Source organism: Carassius gibelio, chromosome A16 (genome assembly GCF_023724105.1).
Source record: "Carassius gibelio isolate Cgi1373 ecotype wild population from Czech Republic chromosome A16, carGib1.2-hapl.c, whole genome shotgun sequence".
Lineage (NCBI taxonomy): Eukaryota > Metazoa > Chordata > Actinopteri > Cypriniformes > Cyprinidae > Carassius > Carassius gibelio.
The window spans coordinates 7,646,453-7,665,470 of record NC_068386.1 but is presented as its reverse complement, the minus strand read 5'-3'; the positions used below and the strand labels follow the sequence as shown (position 1 = coordinate 7,665,470).

The 19,018-nt window shown below is 34.2% G+C and overlaps 1 protein-coding gene across 3 annotated transcripts in view; it reads left to right on the top strand.

Moving 5' to 3' along the window:
- LOC128030029 (t-SNARE domain-containing protein 1-like) overlaps positions 1–14,721 on the top strand; it is a 94,697-nt gene extending 79,976 nt beyond the window's left edge. For all 3 annotated transcript variants that reach the window (XM_052617497.1, XM_052617496.1, XM_052617495.1), the window contains one exon: positions 13,853–14,721. The gene's annotated coding sequence lies outside the window, so the exon portion shown is untranslated. The remainder of the gene's footprint in view (positions 1–13,852) is intronic.
- The last annotated feature ends 4,297 nt before the right edge of the window (positions 14,722–19,018 follow it).

The following is a 19,018-nucleotide window of genomic DNA, read 5'->3' as shown; positions in this document are numbered from 1 at the left end:
TCTGTTTTCAGGGGGTAGACTACAGGAGCAGTGAGCAGCATATAGCGCCCTCTCGCGGCTGTACACGGTAATGTTTTCTCTTGGTTCATTTCTCTTGGTTCATGTCAAATTAATTTTGATAAATAAGTCGCACCTGACTATAAATCGCAGGACCAGCCAAACTATGAAAAGAAGTGTGACTTATAGTCCGGAAAATACGGTATCTGACAAACAATATAGAAATCTGACTTTCAAGAGCCTGAACATTGGAAACTGTGTAGACGCTTATCTTTTTTTTTTTCTTTCTTTCTTGGTGTGAACAGGTCTTAACTATCTTCTTACAGAAAGCAAAAATATATATATTTTAAATAATACTGGATTGTATTTTTTTTTTTTTTTTTCACTACTCAATTCCTGATTAAGCATGTGTTTTGTTTCTCAGGTTGATTCTATGTTCTGGATAACTGCTTTAAGAGACCCATGTAGCAACATATACCAACCATGTTTGCAGACCCAGGTTTTTAGAGAAAGGAGTGGTGAAAGGGAGGGTTTCAGTGCAATAACAGACTATAAGCTCAGGAGAGCTTGCCAGCTTGTGTGCTAGGGACTGGCTCCAAAAGCTGAATAGATTTATAGAGACTTAACAGCTCTGAATCTATGTAAACATGGGCCATTCAGTTCTGGTGAGACTTGTTTTTATTGCATGCCTTGCACAGTTTGTGATTATTTCTATCTACATCTCCTTATAACCCCAAGCTGTTCGCAGCCTTAGTGCACTTTTTTTTTTTCTGTAAAATAAGAATTTATCCCTGGGTGACAAACAGTATAAAAATGTTACACCTTGCGTCAATTTCAGATGAATGCTCAGGTAAGAAGACACCACTAAATACAGGTTTAAGCAGGTCCGAAACATTTTGTGATTCGATCATTCAAGCCATTTCTAAATGACGATCAGTGTGTGTGATCTGGACAACAAGGACGTCTTACACATCTGTCAAACAAATGTTTTTTTTTATTTTTTTTTATTTATTTATTGAAATGTTCCTGTTTGTCTATTTGTTTATTTAATTTTCACAGTGATTTATTTAAGTACTGGACTTTTTCTCTTATTTCTCTATTTTATCATATTTATCTATTGTATTTATTAATTGTACTTATTTTACTGTGTAATATTATTTATTTATTTATTTTTACTGTGGTCTATTAGTTTTATTTTATTTTCTTTATAGTTTGTTTATTTATTTAGTGCTTTGGTTTTACAAAATTATAGTAAAATTATAAATGTATTACAAATTACTATTCAAATATTACATTTAAATATTATTAATTTTAATTGATGAAACTGCTAATCAAAGGTTCAAAGCGAAATGCGCTTGTTAAATGCTTATATCATGTGTAAGCAGAAATTTATGATCTGATCATCCACAATGGAGGTTAAACATGACCAGGTGAACACAGGGCCTTAGATGTTTAGAAAAAGTGACAAACTTGGGTGATTAATAGTGAGATCCATCACAAAAGCAAACATGTAAAGGATTAAAAAGGTGCAAAGGATTACTGGAAATGTCCTGGGATGATGTGGTTGGAAACAGACAGGGTGGCAGAGGGAAGAGCATATAATGCATTATATATCAGTTTAATGATTCAGCAATGACAGAAATATCCGGGGAGCCGCTTTGTCTCTCAAATCAATAGCCCTGTGCTTTATGGTGCTCTAAATAAGACAATAACTGCTCCTTGACACTTATTCCTGCGAGCTGTGTTGCCAGTGGTGCCCTCACATCTTGTTTACAGACTCATTTGGGTGAAAGAGATCCTTCAATATGCATGTCAGCGGCATGAGCTAACTACAGTTGATCCTTCTGCACTGAGCTGGTGAAATTCAGAGCAATCTGAGAGCGGCCCCAACTCATTGAGTCACCAATTGCTTAAAGTGAACCCTCAACAGCATGACAACAGACTATTAAAGTGTTTTAATGTTGTGACCGCTATATGTTATCATATAGTAGAAGCAGTCTGTTTGCAAGTTTCACAAGGAACATGAGAATCTTCAAGCATTTTCAGACCCCAGTGGTGTCTGAACCCCTGAAGTAGATCGCCTCTTATCTCATGTCAGCAGAAGTCTAGATAGAATGTGATTTTATTTTTTATTTTTTTTGACGGGTGAAATTTTTCATTTTATTTAGTGAGCTGGTGGGTGAGTTAATAAAAAATCTAATATTTTTGATGTTTTTCAAATAAAAAAAAATAAAAAAAATTGAATTTTTTGTTTACATTCTGTTAACAAAATTGCCTCTAGAGAATAAAATATTATAGAGCTGTTGAGTCATGATGTCAACTAAGGCTAAGGATGGTTAAAAAGTATTGTTGTTGTTATTTTTATTGTTGTTATTTTTAACTTACTCAGCGAGAATGTGACAGACATTTGCATTGTTGCATACAATTAATGTTTCAAATAAATTCCAGTTTTTTTATTCAATTCTGTTTATCAAAAAAAAAAAAAAAAAAAAAAGCTGCCACGGTTTCTACACAAATATTAAGCAATACAGCTTTCAGCTTTTATAATAATAGGAAATGTATTGAGCATCAAATTAGAATGATTTCTGAAGGACATGCAACACTGAGGACTGGAGTAATGACTGCTGAAATTTCAGCTTTACCATCACAGGTATAAATTATATTCCAGAATTATATATAAAAATACTGTTTTCACTGTATTTTTGATCAAATAAATGCAGCCTTGGTGAGCATTAGAGACTTCAAAAATATAAAAAATCTTGCAGACCCCAAACGTTTTAATGATATTGTAGATTTTAACAAATTATTAACAAGAAAAAAAAAAAGAAATGCTGAAACCTCAGAATTCATGCATGAAGTGTTCACGGTCTATAATTACACTTAAGTAATGACATGGACCTTCTTTAACTCATAAACCACTATTTAAAAACCCATAGCCTGAAATTGCTACATATTTTTTCTGGGTTTTGAGACTACAATCTGAACAGTTCTATTAAGTCAATTTCTGAAGCCGTTTTTATCTTGGAGTCTCTATGAAGGTTTTTTAAAGGGTTTTCTGTCTGTATGGGTGCATTTGGCAGTGCAAAATATAACAAAAATCTGACTACAAATAAAACAATTTAATTGCTGGTATATTTTGCCATACATTAAATGTCAGAACAATATCAGAATTAGATTGTCACAGTGTAAGATTAAGTTAAGGCACTGAGACTAGTCTCATATCCAGCATATAAATGTATAAACGGATCTGTGTGATGTGCATCTGTGTTTGAGTGTGTTTTATGTTTAAGCTATTGTGATCAATGTTGTTGCTTTCCAACAATACAGATCCAAGCACCATTTAATATCATCTGCCATAAAACACTGAAATAACCACAGACACAAGTTATTTATCTATGATCATTTATTGGGCAATAGACTGAATAGTGTTTTCCTGCTTATGGGGTTCAGATAGATAGATTGTAAATACTTTGTATATAGTATATATTCTGTACAGTTTTATTTCCTTTTTTTTTATTGTTTTGTTACTTTTCCACTGTGTGTTGGGGTATGTTACCGTGTGCCAATAAAGCACCCTTCACCTGACTCCAAGCAGCTTCTGTGTCGCTTTTGCCTCCTATCCCCCCCAATCAATTCCTAACATAGATATTTGCCTTCCTTTTAAATTGGCTTCTTTGTATTTATATGAATAACATAAGTCTGCACATTGTATTATCAGCTCAATATTTTGTTTTTATGATGATTTATGGGTCACCATACATCACTTCACTTTCATTTTTCAACACATCAGAAAACCGGGTTTTGTGACAGACGAAAAAAAACGAACAAACATGTAACTAGGCTCTGCCATGCAACTGTGACTTGTCTTTTTAAGACTCTACACTTAAAGACAATTTTAATTTTTTTAAGATACAATTTTTGACTCAAAAAGACCAAAATAATGACGGAATTTTATTGTAAATCTTTAGTGACGCACTCAGCACTGCCTAAAAAGGAGCCTGAATTGAATAATAAATGGATACTTTAGCCTCAAAGACCATTTGTACCCAACAGGGCATCTCACCAGCTCCTCACTGACTTGTTTACAGCCCTTGTGTTTTGAAGGAAAAGTATAGCCAGTTCTGCTGAAGGGAATTAAAATCTGTGAGAAAATGACTTCTTGGAAATTCACTGCTGCCATAGAAACAGAACAGTTTAGTTTATGATGCAGATTAACTGCAGACCCTGACAAATAAGCACAAATATATGCACAGTGTAAACCAAGAGTTCAAATGTTATAAAATGTTTTATTTTTTCATGAGAATTTTATGATAAGACCGTTTTAAATTCCAGTTCTATTACCAGGACCCTGTCATTCATTTCTGTATCAGTTTGTGATTTTCGAATGCACAGCCCACATAAATCCCACAGTCTGTGTCCAACCTCACGTGGGCTGCTCTTTTTGAACATGCTAGAAGAGCGCAAAGCCAGCATATTTCCTTGGTTCTCCTCGGCATAGAACTGCACGGATGGGCCAAGTCTCAGTTTGACCCTTATCATGTCTGAGACCGACCGCTGAGCGGCGGATTAGTGGGGCGGCCTGCACCTGTGTGGGCGTCCACTGAAGCCAGACACCATCACGGAAAGAAGAGACATAACAGACCCAACCACCCACCACAGGCATGCTGGGAAGGGCAGGGGAATAGAGGGCAGATTTTACCCCTGCTTATCCTTGGAAGCCTTTAGTATTAGTTAATACTACTAATTGTAGTATTAGTATTTTAAATTCGCTTTCATATTATATTTTTAGTTTTGATTTAAGTTTTATTATTTTTATGTATTTTTTGCCTTTTTATTATTTTAATATTTCATTTAGCATTTTTTTTTTGCTTTAATTTATTTTTATTTCCATTTTAGCTTTAGTAATTTTAATAGTTCACCAGCTGCAAAATAAACATTTCTAATTTTTATTTAAGTTTCATTAAATTTTAAGTTAAATTTTTTAATTAAATTTAAGATCAAGTTTTTCTTCTAATATTATTTAAAATATCGATTTATTATTATTTCAGATTTGACACTATGATTAATGGAAACTCAATTTATTAATTTTACCTTTTTATAGTTAATAGTAACAACACTACATTGAGCAATATATTCATTCTTTCCTTTTATTTATTTATATTTATTTTAGGTTAATTTAATTTACCCTTCATATTTTAAAAAAAGTTTACTCTTAAAGTAAAAGTTCATCCAAAATGAAAATGACTTACCGTCAGGTCTTCCAGAATGTATCAGAACAGATTTGGAGAAATTTAGCATTACATCACTTGCTCACCAATGGATCATCTGCAGTGAATGGGTGCCGTCATATTTAGAGTTTAAACAGCTGATAAAAACATCACAATAAAAATATTTTTAATTTGATTTTATTTTTAGATTTTCAGTTTTGATTTTAGACATTGTTTATTTATATTTAGTAAATTTCATATGCTTTTGTCATTTTATTATGATTATTATTATTAAGTTAAATTGTTTTTGTTTTTACTTTTAGTTCAGTTCAGTTCACTTAAGTTGCCAAGACAGACAATTTCTAATTTTCATTTAATTAAAAGGTCTGATATAATATATATATATATATATATATTTTATTCTAGTTCAGCCGTAATGTTCCCTCTGCTTTCACTTCTTGTCGGTGTCTATCTGAACATGTTGCTTTTAGCTACTTATTGGTAATGTTATCTGTTTTCCTCTGTGATTCTTTTTTTCTCTATTCTTAATCATATATTCACCTTTCATGTCATCAGGGGAGTCTGACTTTGTATTTATATATTTATTTGTTTATTTATTTATAATATTGGTAATGTGTTCCAGCACAAGTCATATACACACATCTACTCCAGTTTGAGCTTTTAGGATCAACTGAGGCAACCAAGCTTATGTGCGGCTTGTCGTTCTCTCTAAACTGCTAGCAGGGCTGAAGCTGAATTTCAAGCACCTTTTTTCACTGATAAATATTACAGAATTAATGCTCAGGAAACATTTTTATATTTAGCTGCTAAAGCTGATTTAGCCTCAGTGAAACAGAGCAGACAGGTTCCTGCAGGAAGAGGCTTATTCAAATGAAAAAGCTAAGTTGACAACACTGAGCTGGTATTCACCATGATGAGACACTGCAGAGATGAAAAGAAAGAAATCCGACGGAGGCACAGAGGGAGTGAGAGAATATTTAAGGGTGCCTAGAGGACTAAACATCAGACCTTCAAGCATTGAACATCTGATTTAACATAGACCTATGCATGTTGTTCTGTAATTTCATGAGCACAGTTCATTAATGCATTTAATAATATAGCACATTGTGTTATAATGGACTATACTGTCAAGACAGTAAATAATGCTAGTATTTTATTCTAATTATTAATATGAAATTACAATGCTGATTTAAATGTTTTAACTTGGTGTTATTATTGCAGGTTTTGTTACTTGTAAATAAAAATAATAATAATGAATGAATAAATAACATTTCACAAATAATTACAAAGCAATGGCAAGTAATACACTTAAATAATAAACGTGACATTTAATTTGTATTGTTATGTATTTTAATAGTATTTTCTTGTTTCAGTAATTTTTTGCAGCGTATGAGTAGTCAGTGTTGCTCTGATTAGAATTGCACCCATCTTTTTACATTATTATTATTATTTTATTTTTTTATATATCTAAAGCAACCTATAGTACACCTGCTGAAGGAATAGTTTCCATCAGAACAGCCTGAGGTTAAATGCTTCTTTCAAGGGCAGAATGGCAATAACTCAGCGACTCGATTAGCCTGCAGCAGCTTCAACAAACTCCTTAGGTTAAGAAAACCCTTGGTGATGATTTCACAATAGGGTTTACTCAGTTTAAGGGCTTCATTGCAACCAGCCTATGATCTTTAACCACCCCAGAACCACCAGGACATTAGTGAAGGTCATTTTCTACTTGCTACTAGTCAGTGGCAGCCGTCAGAAATAAAAGGCAGCTTGGAGTTAGCACAGTGCGCTAGTTCTTGTATGTTTAATCCATGTCCATGAACAAGTGTGACAATAAGCCTTCTGTATGGACTAAAATCCTCTTAGGCAAAGCGTTGTGGGTGAACTTGCCTGATGCAAATTCTAAACCCCATTAGCTTTGAGGAACTAGTCGGCTGCATTGAGATTAATGGCAGGGCGACTACTTGACTTAATAGAGTTATTTCACTGCTTCCGGCCAAGAATAAACAACAAACTTAATGCATAACATTACTCACTTTCTCCACTGACTGATAGAAGTTTCTGAATTCACTTGTGATGAGGTTCGTTGATGCTCCGTTGTCTCCTTTTTTGCTGTACGTTCCTTTTTTTTTTTTTTTTTGCCTTTGTGTGTTTTTTTTTTTTTTTTAACAATTCAAAGCTGAGTTAAATATGACAGACTACAATTTGATAGAGCCAGTTACTTAAAGTGCATTTAAAATGTTTTATATCGATTTCTCTGTCATGAGTGGAAGAATGAGTAAGAAAAAAGAATGAAAATATTTAACAAACTGTTTCCTACCTGCAAAAAAAGCTCTTTTCTCTGCAATGAAGTGATTTTGTGAAATTAGGGGATATGGATTTACAGCCGCTATTAAGGATAAATGCTGAGTGAGAAATGTTATATGCAATTTTCCATTACAGGGTGAAAAATGAAAATCCTTATTTATCTATTTTTTTTTTTTTTTTCTTTTTTTGTGCTGTCAGCTCGCTCTGAACTTTACTCATGGGGATTACTGACAAACTCTACGGATGAGAAACAGGCGCTGAAGCTCCAATGTGGGAAACAGATGTGTGGCAGAGGTATTATAAGTTTTCAGAGTCCCAGACCTAAACGTTAGTAGCTTATAAAAAGGAAACAGAGAGATAGAGAGGACACCTCTCTGAAACGGAGGATGACAGAAATCACACTTGTCCGCTTTTTATTTTTTATATATATATATATATATATATATATATATATTTTTTTTTTTTTTTTTTTTTTTTTTTTTTTTGGACATGCTTCTCCAGGTGTCACAATAAGACAAACCCCTCCCAGCCTAGCTATTGTCTACAGGAAGAGCTGAGATTACTAAAAGCTGATAGGTCAACTTAATGTGATATAGACGCCACCATTCAAAAATTGAAATTGTTAGTTGAGGAACTGAAAGTGTTATTATAGTCAAAAGACAAAGACAAAGTTGTTCAATCCATGGGGTCCACATGGAAAGATTAGAAGAAAAAAAAAAGGTTTTATTTTATTTTATTTTTTTATACAGTCAGTCCCTGTAACATCCAATTATTTAGATATGTAACATGCACAGTAACATAAATTACATTGCACCATGAAATATATGAAGAAAAGCCAAAAAAAAAAAAAAAAAAAAAAAAACAGAATATATGTACACTGCCAAAGGGGGCAAAAACATTTTCGAAGAATTACGATTTTTTTGTTTATATTTTATTTTATTTTATGTTTTTTAGATGAAAGTCTCTTTTATGCTGTATTTATTTGATAAAAATACTGTAAAAACATTAATATTTTGAAATTAGTACAATTAAAACTTAAAACTTCATATAAAAACTATAGTAAATGTAATTTATTCCTAAAATGGCAAAGCTGAAAACAGCCATTACTCCGGTCTTCATGATCCTGTAGAAATCATTTGAATAGGTTGATTTGGTGCTCAATTATTATTAATCATTTTTGGTGGTCAGATATTAGTAATGGTTTTTCTTATTGTCAACGCTGAAAATGTTTTTGCTGCTTAAAGAATGTTGTTGATGATATTGCTCCTGTAATAGTCAGTAAGAAGACTGGCAGACAGAAATCAGCTTCGAGAAGATCAACAGCATTACAGAGTACGAAAAGACAATGCAGAAAAGCTGAGCGGATGTGGCGGAAGACGAAACTTGAAATTCACTATCGCATCTATAAATACAGCCTTCATGCTTTTAATGTGAAACTAGCCACAGCTAGACAGAGTTTCTTCTCAAACTTTTTAAACAGTAACTTAAACAATACTCACACTCTTTTTGCAACTGTTGAGATGGCTGACAATCTTGATAACACCATTTTGAGCAATCATAGACCAATATCAAATCTTCCTGTCATAGGCAAAATTATAGAAAAGGTAGTTTTAATCAGCTGAACAAATACTTAAACTCAAATGGATACCAGGACAATTTTCAATTAAATTCTGATTCTGGCAATATCAGTGCCGGTATAACAGCACTATATAACAGCAGCCATTTTGAATTTGAAGTAATTTTCATAAATGGAAACATGTCTTTACTGTCACTTTTGATCAATATATTGTCCTTGCTGAGCAAAATTATTATTTTTATTATTATTATTATTATTATTATTATTATTATTATTATTATTATTATTATTATATCATACTTAACACAATCCTTTGAATTGTAGTGAATCATGATCTCAAAAAAAAAAAAAAAAAAAAAAAAATATATATATATATATATATATATATATATATATATATATATAAAATCATCATCATCATAATCATAATAATCATCAAAAGAATGAATAACTTTTTTGAAATACATAAAAATATAAAAGTTATTTTCAATTCTAATAATATCTAGAGTATTGCTGTCTTGAAACTTTTTCATGGAATTATTAAATAATAATCCCATTAATTATTATCGTTTTCTTCTGATATGACCATCTTTTGCTTTTTACGTCTTTAAGTCTACTGTACGTCTCTTAAGTCTACATTTCCACTTAAAAATTATACAAACGAATCAATGAACATAAATAAATAAATTCTATGATGATATCAGTCTGTCAAATAATGATGTTGATATGTCAAATCCATTGTCAAAAAGGCAAACTAAAGGTAGGGTGGTGAGTCATCTTTTCCCATTTACAACAACTAACATGCCCCAGACTCTGCCCATGTGCTTTTAAGAATAGGAGGGGGGGGTGGTCTTTTTTTTCTTTTTTCAACAGGGCAAGTGGGCAGGTTGACGGGAAGATGTTTGAATGGCTTTCAAATAGCTTGTCTATTCACTGTTGGAGGTGTAAAAGCTTATGCACTTAGTGAGTAGACTCCATTCTGGTGTGTCCAAAGACATTTTTATCTTATATTCGGTCACCTGGACTTGAATGTGAAGTTTCATACAGCTCTCTGCCTCCAACCCATCAGAGCACTCGCTCTGTGTCTGTGGAGCTGTGGAGGTACCATTTAATTCCCTCTCTGACAATCAGTACTTTGGCTGTGAAGAGTGCTTGGCTTTGATTGATATGAGCTATCAGGAAAAGGCATCAGGATGTGGCTTGGAAATGGGGCAAGATGGATGCTTTTGGAGTGCATGCCCCATCTGTCCACATTGATTTGCACCGAATCGTGCCTTACTACTAAATCTTAGAACTTTTGGATTGGGAAAAATAGTGGTGAAAACCCTTTTATCCTAGTCTGGAGTTAAATCTGTCATATAAGGCTTTTGACGTCCCTAACAGCATCTATTGCTTGCTTAAATTCATGTTAGAGCTGTGGACGCGCAGTTGCGCATATGTTCTCATGCATTAAACTGTCATGCTCACAGAGAGTGCATCTGAGAACGGCATGCAACATTTCCTGGTATCCTTCCCCATCTTCTTTCCATTTATTCATGTCCTCTTTTGACTGCTCTCGTATATTGTAACTTTTTCAAAGTATACACTTGAATTTTCTCTCGAGCATCTACATGAGGTGCATCTTGGGATGCTTGTTGAAAACTTTACCTTTACTTCTCTCTTACAAAATAAGTTTTAACTAACTTTTAGGTTTTGAAACAAGTTAATACGTAAGTAGATAAATATTTAAATATATTGATTTTCTCTACAAAAAACATAAGGCTTTATATATGTATTTTTATTTTTATTTTTATTTTTTACATAATGAGAAAAAAGAAACGGATGAGTCCAGACATATGGCTGGTAGTGTAAATAAATAAGCTAATGGTAGCAGAGTAGCATACAACGGGGGAATTTTCTTTTTCTTCTTTTTATTTTTCCTTCCCATCAAGGATGCATTAAATTGATTAAAAGTGAAAGTAAAGACTTACGCTGTTACAAAACATTTCAATTTCATATAATAGCTGTTCTATTTGCCAAAGAATCCTGGAAAAACAATGTATCACATTTTCCACATAAATATTAAGCGGCACAGTTGTTGTCTACATTGATAAGAATGTGTTATCATAGGCAAATACTTAGATAAGCAATACATTTCTTGAGTAACATTTAAGTGCACACATCAGCATATGTTAAGCCAATTTGATCACTTCTTAATCACTAATGAGATTTCATAACCTTAACTGAGTATTTGTATTATAATTCCTGTAATATTCTGATTTTAGTGGAGTACTGTCTACATCTTAGAACTAAAATGTTAGTGCAGGCATATTTCACAAATCTTAAATAATAATTGTCATTGGAGTCAGTGAGTACCAATTAAAAAAATCCTTTGCAAGAAATATATTCCCTTCCAATTATAGACAACAAACGTTGTCTCTCTTTGGCAATCTAACAGCGGTAATGGTGGTGTGTTGTAGTTTGATTATATGAGATGAATATCTGATTAGATTTGAAGAAAATTAGCAAACATTACACTTGTTCACCACTGGATCCTCTGCAGTGAATGGGTGCCATCAAAATGAGAATCCAAACATCTGATAAAAACATCTCAATAATCCACAAGTAATCTACATGACTCCTCCGATTCAGTCTTTACTCATTGCAAACAATGACCCTGTGAATCAGGATAGTTTTGCAGTGCATAGGAACAGACGGGCTCTTTTACCCCGGGAGCTTTGGTCACATTGCACCCTCGTCTTCAGCTATTGCTCTGGTTTGCAAGTTTATGTGCTTATGTCGAGGAGATTCCCTCTCATGTCATTTCCCCACAGAAAATGATGATGGTATAATGGCTATAGTGGCACAGTTGGCATGCAGGAAGAGTGAGACTTGTGCGCTCGGTGGCTGGGGGAGATCCTCCCCACGGTGGATGTGAAGCAGCCTTTGATGTGGACGTAGCCAGCAGAGCAAGCTTCTTGGCCAGAGAGACAGCCTGGGTGGAGGTTGCCCTCTGATCTCTGTCACTTCAAAGCAGGTGTTCCTTCTTTCTCAGTTGCCCATCCTTTTACCATTCTCCTCACTTACTGCCTGCTCTCTCTCATCGTCTCAGCCACATAGTGCTCTTCTGTCATTTCTCTCTCTGCCTCTGTCTCTCCTACTCATTTTTTTTTTTTTCCCCAGATGCATACACACACACGCCCACACACACACATTAAAAACCTCCTCCTCTTCTTTTTGTCAGAATCATCATTTGACATTTATGTTGTTGTTGTCCTTTATATTCCGGGAATTCATAGGAGACGTTTAGTTATGTATCTGGCTGTTTTTGAAACAATATTGCAAATCACAGTGTGGCAATAACAATTATAAAACACAAACATTTATGTGGCATTAAAAAAAATATATATATATAAAATAGAAAAGTCTCGAACTGTGAAATGTATATATATCTCACAAATGTCACCTTAAAATTAACAGGTATAGGTCATCCAAAACAGTCCTGTTCGGAAAATCGGAATTTCATATTTTTATGCATATAATAGAAACAAACCAAACAGACAAAAAGCAAACAGAAATTCCCATTTAAGATTTATGCATGCAAGAACTTATACACTACCGTTTCAAGTTTTGGGGAAGTTTTTCATTTTTGTTTTTTATTATATATATATATATATATATATATATATATATATATATATATATATATATATATATATATATATATATATATATAAGCAGCACAACATGATTATAATAAATAAATCTTACTTGATCTTATTGATGTGTCACTGAAGACTGGAGTAATGGCTGCTAAAAATTCAGCTTTTTCACCATTGGAATTATTTAATTTTAAAAATACATTGAAATATAAAATAGATATTTTAAATTGTAATAATATTTCACAATATTAAAGGTTTTACTGTACTTTTAAAGCAATAATGCAGCCTTGGTGAGCATAAAAGGCTTTTCAAATAAACTGTTTGTTTTTGCTTTCATTGAAGAATGCAGACTTTTTCTATAATTTCTGTCTGCATTTCACTTTTTTTGTTACATCCCACTTATAATCTCTTTTTTCCCTTTTATTGGCCTTGTTTTGTTAATCTCCTCTTGTGACAATCCTCATACATTTCCCATTGTTCTGTCATTATCTGAATTGTATTTGTGTGTGTGTGTGTGTGTGTGGATGAAAAGCCACTCCACATGGGTGGGGAGGTTAAAGCAGGTAAAGAAGTACATCAAAAGGCTGCAGTGCCCTTCACTCTTATTTTATTGGACAGTTCTGAGTTCTCCATGTGTCAGCGCTGGCCTCAGATCAGCCCTGCAGACCCAGACGGGCAGAGACAGGTCATTTGAGATCAAACTTACTGTTCAGACCCTGTTGACGTGAATCCTTAGGCACACTGGGTGATATGAGTCTGAGGGAAAAGAAAGATGGACGGGAAGGTGGGTGACATGGAACACTTTAAAAGATGTGGGTAATTGAGCAGACAGTGGGAAGTGCTTAGAGACATGCGGCTGGCTGGCTGGTCTTACATAAAAGCTGATTCATTCGGTTTGGTCAGTTGCTTACAGAAACGTTCATATTCTGTTGCACAGATGGACAGCAATTGTTGATGATAACAAGTCACGTATGTATGGAATATCATACAAGCAAGAGTGCTGTTGTGTTAAATATCAGATGGAACATATATTTTCTAAGGTAAAATTACATAATGGTGTTGACATGCTTTGTGACACTTGACCTTTTTTGTTATTCTTTCAGAAATTCCTGTTTCCTGTGATCTCTCCTCAACTTCCCAGCAAAATGAGTCTACATGTAGAGGTTCACCTGCGCTCACTTCCTCTCTTCTAATCTCTGTCTGTACTTCTGTCGGATTATGTGTACGCAAGTATGGAAATGTGTGTGTGTGTGTGAATGTTCATTAAAATAGTCTATTTTTAATCAGTGCTTTGTACTGTAATGTGCAATTAATTGCTCCTTACCTCTTCAAAGTGGATTCGAATCAAAGAACAAAATCCAAATAGACTAAATGTTGCTCTAGGCTTTTATGCCACCGTTAAAATCTCCTTTCTGTCATTTATCTCTGATTCTTGAGCACTGAGACAAAACTGGCTGTGGTCTTGTTTGCCTGTAATTAAATTTGGATTAAAAAACAAAAAAAAAAAGAATTATAATAATAATTTTAAAAAGTTTAATTAAGGTAGTTTCATACTGATTATTTCTTATAATTTGTATGACAGAGTTAGAATGTCAAGGTTATGAAACAAATATAACCACAATAAATTAAATGGTACATTTGTGTGATATCACCTGATTCATTTCCCAGTCAGTGTTTTGTCCCATATCTCAAGAATCATGCTAGTTCTCATATCAGCTCATATTGATCTTTTGCTACTTACACTGTGCTCAAAATACATGCGTATATTTATTTTTCTAGGGCGCAAATATATAAACTGTGTCAAAAGTGTCATTCTTTTTAGGAACATTATTTGTAAGACAATTATCTGTTATAAAGAAAAATAACTGGTACATTTCTCTTTAAATATTGTAACCTGCTGTCTGTGTTAATATTCATTATCTAAGTTGATTTTTAATTCTTTATTTGCTTGCTTTTATTAAACAGCACAATGTAAAAACGTTCAATTTCCTTTGCAGTCTTGTTTACACACACACTCAAAGCTCATAAAACCTCAGCAGACTTTGATGGAAAGAGAACTGACACACAAATAATCGAAATAATGGGTTTGTAGTGGCTCAGTCATTCACCTACTAATCAATATGAGACAGGAACTTCATGGCACACTCTTCATTCAGAGACAGTAACAAGCTCACTATGTTCTCCCCTCAGAGTGATTATTTTATTTTAACTGTTGGATCATCTCTGTAGTGAGCTGAGAAAGTCAACGAAGAGTTTGAATGGGGTATAATGCTTTTTTTTTTTTTTTCTCGGTTGATACATCATGGCTAATGGCTGCTACGGAATATTAATGCTTAACATTTGAACATATATTAATGAATCAAGATGGAATAATGCAGGTAAGTGTGGGGTCAGTAAGTTTATTTTATTTTTTAAGAAGTAAGCCAATGCTCCAGTGTTTAGAACAGAAGCTTGTTTTCATGACGGGGATAAAAATAATAATAAATAAAAAATTTAATCGTGACTTTTTTTCTCATTCAAACCTTTTTTTTATTTTTTATTCTGAGAATTCTGAGATATAAAGTCACAATTATATACATGCTCTCTATTCTTCCTAAATCCATCTGTTTGGTTGCTAAAATGTTAAAATGTAACTGGCAGCAACAGTACATCACTAGCTTCTCTTGGCTGTCCCATTTGCAACTTCGTAAGCAGGGGATAAATTTATAGCTCCTCTAGGCCTCATGAATCAGTGAGCTCTCTATAGTGAGAATTATAGTTTTTCTAATGGGCCGAGCTACTGCAACATATTGGTGTTTGCAATCACAATACAGTAGCTACCAAGGCTTGATCAAATTTTGCAAAACAAGTCATTGAAGGAAACACAAATATTAGAACATAATCTGCCACAGAAAAAAATACAAATCTTAAAATAGTGTTAGATGGTTCTAGCTGATCTGGCTGGTCTTGCAGACTAATACATTATAACAGAGCAGAATCCCACTAAATACAGAAACACAATTCCGCATTCTCATTTATCTTTCCAAAGTGTGCATTTAATAGCTACAGCTGCATAAAAAGACATTTAGTAAACATGTCAATGGGGAACATTTGTCACAGCGCTGCATTTCCATCAAAGCTTCCATCACGACGGCAGTCACTTACACAAACATAAATGCAGAAAGCATGGTCAATAACACAACATTGTTTCCACTGCTTAGGCAACGGTCCAATTTGCTTCTGACAGATACAGGATGGAATCACAAAGAGATCGGTGGTGTGTTTGTTATCGAAGATTTCTCAAATGGATCTAGCTGGCATTGATCGCACAAAAGAACTGTCTGCGTGCAGTCGGAGAGAGTGTTTACGCATCGGGTGCTGCAGTTTGGCATCAAGCCTTTGACAGGTTGGCTCTTATCACTGACATATGGATAAATGTCTTCCACCACTTCATAACTTCTCGCTGTCCAGCCGGCTTGCTCACAGCTGCTTTTTAAAGAGCAGCAAAATGTCAGGAATCCCATGCAATCCATAAGCGTAAATATATATAGGTTCCATTTTATGGCGTCCAGATTGTTTTGGAGTGCATAGGGGTAATTTATGCTGTAGATGTGACACTGGTTGTTATTTGCATGTCTAATAATGTTAAGGCTTAAATTAGAGGCAAGTTTGGGGCAGTAGTAATTGCTTCATGATGGAGACTTAATGTTCTTGCACATAAAAAGATGCCTGCTTTCATTGAGTCACCATTAAAGGCTCTGAAAATACAGTTCCACATCAAACGTCCACATATTTTGGGCATTGATATGTAGATTCGGAGGTCAAATGGAGTCTGCCAATTATCAAAAATTGTACATGGCCATCCGAAAGGGACAAATCTGAGAACTTTGCACATTTGAGAAGCTTTTTTTTTTTTTTTAATAGACAGTTGAAGAAACTGCAAACATATTATTTGATACCTCTGAAAATAGGTCTCTCAGGGAAGAGGTGTTTTCATAATCACATCTTGAGGATGTCAGCAGAAAGCAAGGATTATGAGGTTGGACAACTAGCAATCAAAAGTTAGTAGTGTATTATTATGTAAACATGGGACGACATCTTTGACATCACACTAAAATATCTGTCAAAATTAAATGCAATCTGTCATTTCAGTTTTTTTATTTGTTTATGCATTATTTAAACAGACTGATGAAAGTCTGCTGAACCTAAGTTTGGTTCTCTTAGTTCAGGGAGGACATGTTTGTTGACTGACTCACTCTAAATCAAAGCCTTAAAGGGATACCCCCTAAATGAAAATGTCATTTATCAATACCCGTATGTGGTTCCAAACCCGTAAAAGCTTTGTTCATCTTCGGAAAACAATATCACATATTTTGAATGAAAACAGGGAGGCTTATGACTGTCCCATAGACTGCCAAGTAAATTACACTGTCAATGTCCAGAACAGCATGAAAGAAATCATCAGAATAGTCCATCTGCCATCAGTGGTTAAACCATAATGTAATGAATCAATGAGAATACTTTGTGTTCATGAAGAAAACAAAAATAACAACTTTAATCAACAATTTGTCTCCTCTGTGTCTCTCCGCATCACCGTAGCGCCATTTTGGAGAACATCCGCTGAACGCAAACTGCATACGCTCTTCTGTGTCAGCCGCAGCACAAGAATATGTTTTCTACTTGTATTTATGCTTTGATTTGAACGAAAACAGTGCATCCGTGCAGCATGGCTGACACAGAAGAGCATACACTGCTTGAGTTTAGCAGATATTCTCCAAAATGGTGCTACGGTGATGCGAGGAGACACAGAGAAGACGAATTGTTGAATAAAGTCTTTTTTTTTTTTTTTTATGTACAAAACATACTGTCGTTACTTCATTTCGTTACGGTTGAACCACCTTGACAGTGTAATTTGCTTGGCAGTTAATCGGACAGTCACAAGCCTCCCGGTTTTCATCCAGAATATCTTAAATTGTGTTCCGAAGATGAAAAAAAGCTTTTACAGGTTTGGAACGACATGAGGGTAAGTGATTAAAGACAACATTTTAATTTTGAGGTGGAGTATCCCTTTGTGAGTTCGAGACTGTTTTGTAAATAATTTATAGACTGATAAAAGAATCGGTACAGAAGAGACATTTGTTCGCGAATATGAAAACACTGTGCTCGGTATAGATGTCTAATCTGACTGGATTTAAAATCAGTGCCCTTTTTTTATGTGGCATTTCCGGTCTTTTTTGTGAGGATATTGAAGATTTGATGTTGAAGAAGTACTAAATGAAATCTGAAATGGCTCATGGTTGGAATGGGGTCAGGTAGGGGTGAGTTAAACAGCACCGCAAATCATGTTGTGCAAACTGTACACTTTACACAATCTCCTAGCATTTTGAAGAAGTTGATTTAAATTCTACATGACTGCGAACACTAATTGTCAACTAAAGCGAGGCAATACATGATTAGGTGAAGCTGTTCCAGGCAGTACTTTTAAAGGGGCCAGTCAGTAAAGAGGTGGGTATGTGCTACATTGGCCTTATGCATTATGTATCTATTTGTGTGTGTTTAGAAAAGTAAAACTGTCAGGCTCAGTTAGAACTTGCTGGAAGAAGATAGCACCAACGTCCCACTAAGCATATGATTCTGTCCAGTCTGTGCATTAGCACTCTGTTTTTATCTTTTGGCTTCATTTGCAGGCACTAGCAACTTGTCTCACACCTAAAGAACAACTTCATAATCCAGTGATTAAACCTTTCTTGGCTAAGTCAAGTACAGTGAAAAAAAAAGTTGAATGTGAGAAAAATAACATGTATGTTGAGAAAACATGCCCTAATAAGTGTTTTTGCATGTGTATGCACAATTACAACAGCACAGGCAACTTTAGAGTAAAAAGTTTCTTCATGCATTTTTTAAGTGGTTAAGGTGTCCTGTGTTAGAGGCAATAACAGCATGTCTGCTACATAAGATCCATGCTATTTCACGGAGGACCTTCCAAGAGATCCTTGTATATGCTTTCAATTACAGAGTTGTGTTGTTATTCCAACAAGCAAAGAACTAAAGTGCACATCTTGATAAAAAAAATTATCTAATCTTAAATGGTTTCTAGGTGGTGGAATTTGAATGTTTCAAATGTTCAATGTTTCAAATCTTTCAAATTGTGTGTGTGTGTTTGTGTGGTTATATATGTATGTATGTATGTATATGTGTGTATATATTACATTACTGTGAGATCCATTGTGAGCTCTGTTTGACCTAAGTTAGAACCATCTTGACCACCATGTTTGACCTAGATTTTTCAT